This window comes from Bos taurus, unplaced genomic scaffold (assembly GCF_002263795.3).
Source record: "Bos taurus isolate L1 Dominette 01449 registration number 42190680 breed Hereford unplaced genomic scaffold, ARS-UCD2.0 Leftover_ScbfJmS_1343, whole genome shotgun sequence".
NCBI lineage: Eukaryota > Metazoa > Chordata > Mammalia > Artiodactyla > Bovidae > Bos > Bos taurus.
The window spans coordinates 8,952-19,120 of record NW_020190445.1 but is presented as its reverse complement, the minus strand read 5'-3'; the positions used below and the strand labels follow the sequence as shown (position 1 = coordinate 19,120).

General features: G+C 52.7%; 1 pseudogene; it reads right to left on the bottom strand.

Moving 5' to 3' along the window:
* Positions 1-4,112: 4,112 nt before the first annotated feature.
* On the bottom strand, positions 4,113-9,860 carry LOC132344739 (uncharacterized protein CXorf49 homolog; annotated as a pseudogene).
* Positions 9,861-10,169: the final 309 nt, after the last annotated feature.

Genomic DNA, 10,169 nt, shown 5'->3' with positions numbered 1-10,169 from the left:
GTTGGATCTCCTTGCAGTCCAAGGGACTCTCAAGAGTCTTCTGCAACACCACAGTTCAAAAGCATCAATTCTTCAGGGCTCAGCTTTCTTTATAGTCCAACTCTCACATCCATACTTGACTACTGGAAAACAATATCTTTGACTAGATGGACCTTTGTTGGCAAAGTAATGTCTCTGCCTTTTAATATGCTGTCTAGGTTGGTCATAGCTTTTCTTCCAAGGAGCAAGTGCCTTTTAATTTCATGGCTGTAGTCACCATCTGCAGTGATTTTGGAGCCCAAGAAAATAAAGTCTGTCACTGTTCCCATTGTTGCCCCCATCAATTTGGCATGAAGTGATGGGACCAGATGCCATGAACTTCATTTTTTGAAGTATTTTAAGCCAACTTTTTCACTCTCTTCTATCACCTTCATCAAGAGGTGTTTTCTGCCATTGGAGTGGTATCATCCACCTATCTGAGATTACTGCTATTTCTCCTGGCAATCTTGATTTCAGCCTGTGATTCATCCAGCCCAGCATTTCGCATGATGTACTCTGATTATTTAATCAGGGTGACAGTGTACAGCCTTGACATACTCTTTCCCCAATTTTGAACCAGTCCATTATTCCATGTTTGGTTCTAACTGTTGCTTCTTGACCCACATACACGTTTCTCAGGAGACAGGTAAAGTGGCATCTCTTTAAGAATTTTCCACAGTTCATTATGATCACAGTCAAAGGCTTTAGCATAGTCAATGAAGAAGAAGTAGATGTTTTTCTGGAACTCCCTTGCTTTCTACGTGATCCCACAAATGTTGACAATCTGATCTCTGGTTCCTCTGCCTTTTCTAAACCCAGTTTGTACATCTGGAAGTTCTTGGTTCATGTACAGCTGAAGCCTAGCTTGAAGGACATTGAGCTTCACCTCACTAGCACCAGGGTCTTCCTTGGTGGCTCAGATGATAGAGAATCTGACAGCAAGGTAGGAAACCTGAGTTCTGGGCCCTGGGTCAGGAAGATCCCCTGGAGGAGGGGAATGGCTACTCACTCTAGTGTTCTTGCCTGGAGAAACCCATAAACAGAGGAGCCTGGTGGGTTACAGTCCATGGGGTTGCCAAGAGTCACACACGACTGAGCAACTAATACTTTACTTTCACTTACTAGCGTGTGAAATGAGCACAATTGTATGGTAGTTTGAACATTCTTTGGCATTACCCTTCTTTGGGATTGGACTCCTTGAACAGGATAGAAATGTAACAGATTTCTATATAATAATTTTGTACTCTGCAACTTTACTGAATTGATTTATGAATTCTGGTAGATTTTAGGTGGCATCCTTAGGACTTCCAATGTATAATGACATGTCATCTGCAAACAGTGACTTTTAATTTTTCTTTTCCATTTTGGATTCCCTTTGTTTCTTTTTCTTCTCTGATTGTGATCTCATAATGTACTTTCTACAATTTATTAAATAATATGGGTTTATTGAAATTAATTTACATACAAACTCTAAGTGCCTACAAACATTCTATTATGGAACCACCACTACAATCTACATAAAAAATATTTTTATCAGCTACAAAATTGTTTCATGCTCTTTGGTAGTTTAACCCATAATCTCAACCCCAAGACCCTGGCAACCCCCAATCTGTTTTCTGGCTCTGTAGTTTGGCCTCCTCAAGAATGTGAAGTAAATGGAATCAGGCAGTATGTTGATTTATCCATTGGGGTTCCTCAGAGAAAAGAACACATAGGTGACTTCTGGATGTGCAATGTACATCTGAGTATAGTTACCTGAGTATAGTTACATGGGATGATTGGTTCATAATTGTCATTCTGAGGGCTGACACTCTCCACAACATGTATATGTATGCTGCTGCTGCTGCTGCTAAGTCGCTTCAGTCGTGTCCGACTCTGTGCGACCCCATAGACAACAGCCCACCACGCTCCCCCGTCCCTGGGATCCTCCAGGCAAGAGTACTGGAGTTGGTTGCCATTTCCTTCTCCAATGCATGAAAGTGAAAAGTGAAAGTGAAGCCGCTCAGTTCTTTCTGATGCTTAGCGACCCCATGGATTGCAGCTTACCAGGCTCCTCCATCCATGGGATTTTGTGGATATATATATAGTTTGTTTAATTCATATTTAATTCAATGTAGTTAGTCTTTTATGTTTGGAAGGGTTATTTTATGAAAAAGCAACAGTAAATCATTTCTTAAAAGTGAGTCATCATTGTAAAAGTCAGGCTGGCAGATACCTCAAGAGGACTAGGGAGAAAGAAATGATTGGCTTGGAACAAAAGTGAGGTTCAAAACTACAGGCCTCTTCTCCATCTGCGCCTGAGAAGTACTTACCAGGCCTTCAATATTGCACAAGCACAAGGGCACCAAGCACACCACAGTCATTCAAACACTGGGACAGTCCAGGGACTGGGATAGTTACCCAGGGATAGTCAAGGTGGAAAACCTGGCAGTCCCAAAGTGCCCAGCCAGACGTGACCAATGCAGGAGAAAGTTGCCCCACCTTAAGTCGGCTGAGTGGCAGCCTTTATTACATCTGCAAGCATAACCCACTGTTATCATGCAAAGGAACATATAAGTCAACTGCAGGGATTAGGACTTGTTCGTCTTTGGGCATGATTACTGTGCCTACCACACGCAGCTCCTTCTTCAGGGCTCACCTACTCTACCTTGTTTGTGCCAGTCTCCCTCAAGAGTCCAGACAGAGCGGTAGACCTGGGGCTGGGGCTGGTAGACGTGGGGATGGGTGTGATGGGGAGGAAGCATCTTCCCTAGAGTTGGGCAGGCAGCAGAACCAGGCAGGATGGGGCCTAGGGCTCTCCAAAGCAGCTGCCACTGTCTCCTAGGCTGGAGAAGGGGCATGAGGGGGAAAGGCGACAGGGGTGCACTGAATGAGGCTGGGCTTCGGCCTTCCTTCTACCCTCTGGGGCACAGATATATTTCCTTTAACCTATGCCTCAGGCCCTGCCACAGATTTCCCGCTGGAAGTGGATGGCTTGGGGCTGAGCCACGGCCTGTGATGTATGTGTTTCCAGCAACATTATAGTGAGGTAGTTGGTCTGAACTGTGTGCTCAGAGGAGGGAAGGGAGCCTGGTAAAAAGTGAATGAAGGGTTGTGTTCATGCCCTCCCACCTCCCCTTCCATGAGCTTCTCCACTTCTTCACCCTGGTAACCACAGCCCCAGGCCCCTCTCTGCCTGAGGGTGGTACTGAATACTGGTGCTGGACTTCTTCCCAGGTACAACTTACCTACATGTGTCATTGGGCAGAAACCTCAGCTGGAAGGTCTCTGCCAAATTTGCTCACTCGGACAACAGCGAGATGTGCTATACCACCAGGCAATAACCACTGGATCAGCTGTAAACTAAGTGATCAAGCCCACCTGCTCCAGGGAGGGGTCTGTATGGGAGGATTAAGTCCCATGAATGTTCTTTTCTGACCCTGAGGTCTGTGACTATCCCAACCCTTGTGCTCTGTCCACCTGACGTCATGCCATGAGCCCCGGAAGGAAATCAAGGTGAGAATATGAGGGAAGGGTGGACCCAAGTGCTCCCCATTGTTCAGCTGCAGTCACCCCTAACTCCCCACAAGTAACTTATTTTCGGTGGTCTCCTGTGTCTAAGATGAGCATTCATGTTTCTGGTACTCTCCGGAGCCACCCTTCCCATTTTCATTCATCCACACGCTCAGCAGTTGGCTCATAACATAGAATGGTAAGGTAGGATCCAGAGGCTCCTCCAGCGAATCCAACATTTTGGGAGTTCCAACACCCTGTCCTGTGGTTTGGTGACTCATGCACCACCCCCTCCTATGTTTGGGGAATGTGACGACACCCCTTGAATAAAAGAGATCCAACCCTTGCTTCAGCTCAATGCCTTACAGCATCTGGACTGGTCTCTACTTCCATTACTCTTCAAATCACATCTTTCTGCTTCAAGAGGCATTATTATCCCTGATGACTTATTCACACACACAGATGCCCAGGCACCAACTTTGAATGTGCTACCTACCATCATACCACTTATTGTGTAATAAAACACTGGCCTTTAGGGAGTCAGGCAGAACTTACCCTCACTTCACTTAAACCAAATGTTTCCCTCTGAGTCTCAGGCTGGCACAGCCCTGGGGTCCTGGCTGAGAGAAGGAAGTGCTCCCCAAATCCCAGTGAGGCAGAAACTGAACATGAATTTCAGACTCAATCATGTGTGCCCTAACAAGTAGTCTGGGAGACTGAGCTGGGACACTCCGGGAAGTATAATTTTGCAAGAAAATCTGTGTCACGGGACTGGTGGAACAGTATTTGATGGAGACCTTGTAAGAACACAGACCTACCAACCTCACTTGCCATAGAGCCTGATGGGCCCATTTCCACTCAAGGGTAGAGAGACAACCAGGCTGGAGGAGAGTAGGCTGGCAAGACGGCTACAGCAGAGAGGATGTGAAAGCTCCAAGGACTGGACCATCCACCTCTAGCTGCCAGGGTGCACTCTGCACCAGTTTGGCACCAGACGCCTCTCCTGACCTCCATCTCAGCGACTACCCTGAACTTCCCTCCTGTGTTCCCTGTACCATCCCTCTTGCTCCCCAGCTCACTGGGTCCAGGCTCTATCCTCAAGCCCTTTGCTGAACCCAAGGAAGGAAAAGCGAAAGTATTGGTGCCTGAGCCTCAGGGGTGAGGGCTAAAGAGGAGAGGAGGACAGTGTGCAGATTCCTGCATGAAGGTGGTACTGGGGAATGGGGGTGGGGTAGGGACTCCATTGAGAGGGCAGGGCCCGGGAAGGGGGAAGATGAGCACACCTGTGCCTGTTTCCACCTGCTGAAGTACACGTGCAGGCAAGGTCACTAATGGCAAGTCAGGGGAGGGATCCAGGGTGCTCTGATAGGAAAGCCGAGTGGTCAGGGCAAGCAGGACAATGAGAACAGTGAGAGAAAGGGGATGGATCGGAGCTCTGTGAAGTGGTCATGAGTTCCTTCTGATGGGGAGGCAGAATGGCAGTGGTGAATGGGAACCGCCAAATCCCAGAGGAGGGTGTTTAGAGAACTCTAAGAGGACCTTCAGGGGAAAGGGGGGATGTGGCAACGTGGCCAGACAGAGCCCATACAGAACACAGACTTGGGGTGCTCCACTGGCCTGATGGCCTGGATGGTAGCAGAGGCTGACCCAGAGTCCCCACCACAGGATGGCAGAGGTACTGTTCTTGAACAGGCTCTGATGTGGGGCAGCTCCCCACATCAGCTCCCCAGGCCTCGCCCCACTCCCCCAAACCCCTACCCCCCAGAGAGAGGACAGAACACGAGAAGTCCTTTAATCAAAAACTGCTGTGAAACTGGGGCAGAGAGGGGGCAAAGCAAGGGGGAGAGGATGCCCTGGTGGACGCAGAACAGGAGGGAACAAGCTTGGCCACAGCTCGCCGGCCCCAAAGTAACAGCTGCTCCTCTTGCAGGAAGATGCTGGGCTCAACCTGTGAAACAGCAGTCAGGGAACAGACTCAAGCCAGGGCCAGCCCACAGCCCTGCTCAACAGCCAGGACTGTGGGAAGGGGTATGGTGTGTGTAACACTCACTTCAAAGGACCTGGAACTTGTCAGCCAGGTGCTGCATGGAGGCTGCAACAGGGAGAGGCATAAGCAGGCGCACCAGACAGAGGGGATATAGAAGCCTGTCCCCCTGTCCCCGTGGGGAACCTCCTGGCCCTGAAACCTGAAACCCACTCCCCTCCTAGCTCTGATGCAAAGAGCTCTGGGCCTGATCACTCCCCACCACCTGAATTAAATGTGGAGCCCTTTCCTAAAAGGAAACAAAATGTGCCAGCAGCTCTCAAGCTTGGGGCCACACCCAAACCATGCAAACAAACAATCCAACAAGAACCTTAGAGGCCACACCAAGAATCAGTTAAAGGGAAGGATCAACAAGGCATCTCTACAAGCCCAATCAGAAGGAACTCTCTAGGACTCGCCTGGCTGGCAGAGTGTGCTCGGAGCCCACACAGTACTTTGCTACTTGTCCACACGCCCAGCTGAACATGCACCGCAGGCTCCAGGATCAGGCTTGCTAGGTTCTCCTCCCCACAGGAATGCTGATCCCTGCGAGGCCCCCTGCACTTGCAGCCCACCCAGCTTCTGCACTAAGAACCCGCTGCTCTCTGTCCCTGGTTCCTCATACCAAGTTGCTCCTTAAGGTCGTCTATTTCTTTCTGTAGCACCAGACACTAGGCCAGCAGACACAGGAGGAAGAGAAAAGGTTAGTATACACCCGCCTCCCTCTCCTCCTCCTCTCCTCTCCCCCGGGCCCTCCATCCCAAAGCCAGGTGTCCAGACTGTCAAGGGAAAGACTTTCCTCAGTGGAAAGGAGGTGGGCTCCCTCCCTGGGGTGTGGGATGGGGATGAGGGAGGGGGGCCCACACATGTCCGTTGAACTTGGACCCAGATCCCACCATGGGGTTTGGGTGTGCATTTCCAGGAGCCAGAGGAAGCATTACCCGAAGACAGCCCTGCCTTCCGGGTGGCTGCTGCTTCTTTTCCAGTCTCGGGGAATGGTCAGTTGGTTCCTGGTCACCTGAGGGGGAATGGGCACACAATCCAGCTTCCCAGGCTCCCAGTGAGGTGGAAAGGGCCAAGCAAGGTCTAACGCAAGGTGAGGCAGCACCCCTCTCTGCTGGCAACAGGCCTCCCCTGCTCTGCCCGGCAGCAGAAACCTTCTCTCTGGGCCTGACTCCCCTGTTCCCCAGGGGCAGTATTTTCACCACTGTGGTTTGAAAATCCCATGGTTCTGGGTTCAAGCTTCCCAGAGCTGTAGCCACAGCCAGCACCTGGCAGAGCAATGTGGGCAAACAGCATTTCACACAAAAAGCTATTAACCTGCAGGTCTATACCCAGACTAGCTGTTGGGGCAATGCCACCAGTCACCAAACAAACCCCATACAGAGGATGATAGGGCCAGGGCCAGGCCTGTTGACACCCTGTTTCCCATGGGAGAAGCTGCCTGGGAGCAAGGCTGAGCCCCCAGCAGAGAGAGAGAGAGAGAGACAGAGAGAAGAGGTTTCTGCCCTCACCCCTGGTCCCCTGCCCCCATATCAAAACCCAGGACACTCACCTGAGGGTTCAGGCCCTCTGGGCATGACTTCTCCTCAGTTCAGGGCCATGGGCTCTGAGTTTCCTGGATCCTGTGGGCCTCTGATGTTGAGGTCACCACGGCTAGGTTCTCCATGATGCACCCATGGACAAGATGGCCATGGCCTGTGAGTGGGCAGCTAAAACAAAGGTTTCTCACCGATCTGGACTAAGGATGTGTGTGTGTGTATGTGTGTGTGTGTGTGTACCAGTGCATTTGTATGTCTGTGTGTGTGTGTGTGTGTGTGCGTGCGTGTGTGCATGCACATGTGATGTGGGACCAGGCTGAGGCACGGGCTTGGGAAGAGAATTGAAAGGCTGATCTCTTTAGCACATTCTCTGTCAGTCAGCCCCAGGCCAGCAGGCAGAGCTGAGCTGGGGACAACAGTGTGGCACTGAGAAAGCCAGCGCCCCTGCAAAGGTTTGGGGAACAGCTAGGAAGTAGGATTCAGGAAAGTGCTGTGTCTAAACACCGAAGCTCTGTGAAGCTTTTAATGGGTCCCCTTGACCCAATTCGGCTACCAGCCCTCCTTTCCACTCCAGCCCCAGCCTCGTGGAGGAGGCTGGAAATAGGCCAAGGGTGGAGAACCAAACCCAGCACACCCGAAGAGCTACCTTAACGTTTGTCCCTAGTAAAAGGACCCCAATCTGGCATCCTAATGACCCACTGACGGAAGGGCACCCAATGGCGACCCCTGAGGGATGGACAGAGGAAGCACAGGTGAAGACGTGTGTCCTGGGGAGGGTGGGAGGGGAAATAGTGGGGAGAGAGGAGGGGCCTGGCCTACTCACTTGGCCCTTTGGGACTGGGTCTCTATTTGGGTCGTTGTCTTCTCCCGCCATCGCCAGCACAGACACCACCTGCCCCACCTGCCCGAACCAAGGATTTCTTCCCAGCGCCCGCGTGCTTGGACTCTTTGGTTCCCGAAGGGACCAAGGTATACCTCTTGGACCTCCCAAGCAGCAGGATGCCAAAGACTTGGGGGAAGGTGGCTGGTTCCAGGGGAGTGGCCGAGATTCCCTGCCCCCAGGAAGGGAAGGTTCCCCCAGGGCAAGTTTGGAGGCTCCCCCGAGGGATTTCTTTCTTCTCCTGGGCCCCTGCTTGCCCTTCCTTTCCACAACCGAAGTGAGTCCTCGCAGAGCCGAGCATAGGAGAGTGCCTGGCACGTTAAGGAGATTCTCCCTGCCTTGGACATTCGAGTGTCTGGGTGTGTCCCCGGGATCCTCGGGGCTGTTGAGCTTGGCCTGGCCTCCTTCTTTGGGATACCTGCTCACCCTCATTAGCTCTATCTCGCTGAACTCATCAAAGGACTCGAGGTCAGACAGCAGCCCAGCCGAGCCTTCCGCGGGAGGCCACTGGTGATCCACAGCCACGTTCAACCTACTCTTAGTGCCTCTCTTAGGGTTCCCCCAGGCCCGGCCCACCTTGGGCCCACCGACCTGGAGAGGGCAGGCCACAACCGGCACCACTTCCCCACTACTCTGGGCGGCCGCGCCTCTACCGCCGGGACCCGCCTCGAGGTCAGCCCACAGGCAGACACTTCACCAACTGCGTAGCTCTCCGGGGATGGGTATCTGACGACGCCCAGCACGTCCAGGTCGCTCAGCTGCTGCAGGATGGCCGCCACCGTCTCGTCAGCCAGCTCCAGGGCGTCCCCCTTGTCGTCAGCCGGGGAGCCAGGCCAGCCTTCGCGGCCCCACAACACCAGCCCTCCGGCTTCCAGCACCTCCTGCTCTGACTCGAAGCCCTCAGGGTCTGGGAAGCCACCTCCGCCCTCACCCTCGCCGCTTCGCGGTGCCCCCGGCTTGGGGCCCGGTCTGGATCCCCGTGGGGCTGCGGAACCGGCCTAATGGACGCTGGTCTGCTCCCCGCCCAGTGGGCCAAAACCTGCTCCCCAAACAGACACCTCATCATCCCGGGAGCTCATGTCACGATCTGGGTGGCCCCCGGAACTGGGGCGGGGACGATTTATCACCCAGGTCACGGTGGCAGTGGTGGTGCTGGTGGCGGCAGTCAGGGCAGGTGAAGTGGGCAGCGTCTGGGGCACGCCATCAAGCACCACAGGCACTGCACGCAGGAGGTCGCTGCAAATGACGCGAGGCTTTCAGCGTGCCTGGGACGGCTGTGCCACTGCCTCCTCACTGGTCTGGTTCCCACCAACCAGCACGCGCCTTGTTGGCCTGCCCCCTCGAGGCATAACCAATGGGGTCAAGGGCCTCCTCTGGTTTGTTGCCAAGCCCAAAAGCCATGCCGGCAGTTGGCGAGTTGGCGGGTGAAGGTCATGCTGCGGGTGTACCTCTGTCAAGCCTCTCGTCCCACCTCCTCCTGTCCCACCTCCCCTTTCCGGCTAGAGTCACAACCCTGAGCCCTGACTGTGTACAAAAGTGGGTGGAGCGGGAGGCAGGAGGGTACTGAGGGTGCTGGTCTCCTGGGAGGCGAGGATGAAACGTCAGGATGGAGGCGCTAGGCGCCTAGCACATGCTGAAAGCATTTGCCATCCTCCCTTCCACCGTGAGCCTTACGACCCAATGGGAGAACGGGCAAAAGAATCCCACAGGCAGTGATCAGTGGTAGGCGTACTTTCTCCATAAACGGCCAGAGAGCAAAGAGTGTCCTATTTACTGCTTAAACAGTCTGATTCAACTGCTCTATTAGATAGGTGATCAGATCGTCCCGGGCCTGTGTTCTCAGCAAACATTATTTGCAGGTGGATCTGGGGATAGGCTGGGCTTGGCCCCACTCCCTCAGCTCCTCCTCCACTCCGAAGCAATTTAAAGAAGAGGGAATTCCAGTGGCCAGTACACACTGCAAAAGATGCTCACCACTGATACTCCTGGAGGTGCAAACTAAAACCACAAATCGGTTTTCACACTCTAGGTTTGTGATCTTCAAAGAGGTTAACCATTCAGAGGTGGGAGAGGTTAGGAGTCAACCCCTACTGTGGTGTTGAAAAGAGCTATTTGGGTGGATAATTTGGCAGAATCCAGGAAAAGCAACAGTATACAGCATGGACTCTGTTCCTGGCACTCTTTTAAAAGTGCTTCTACTCTTCTACAGTGCTTC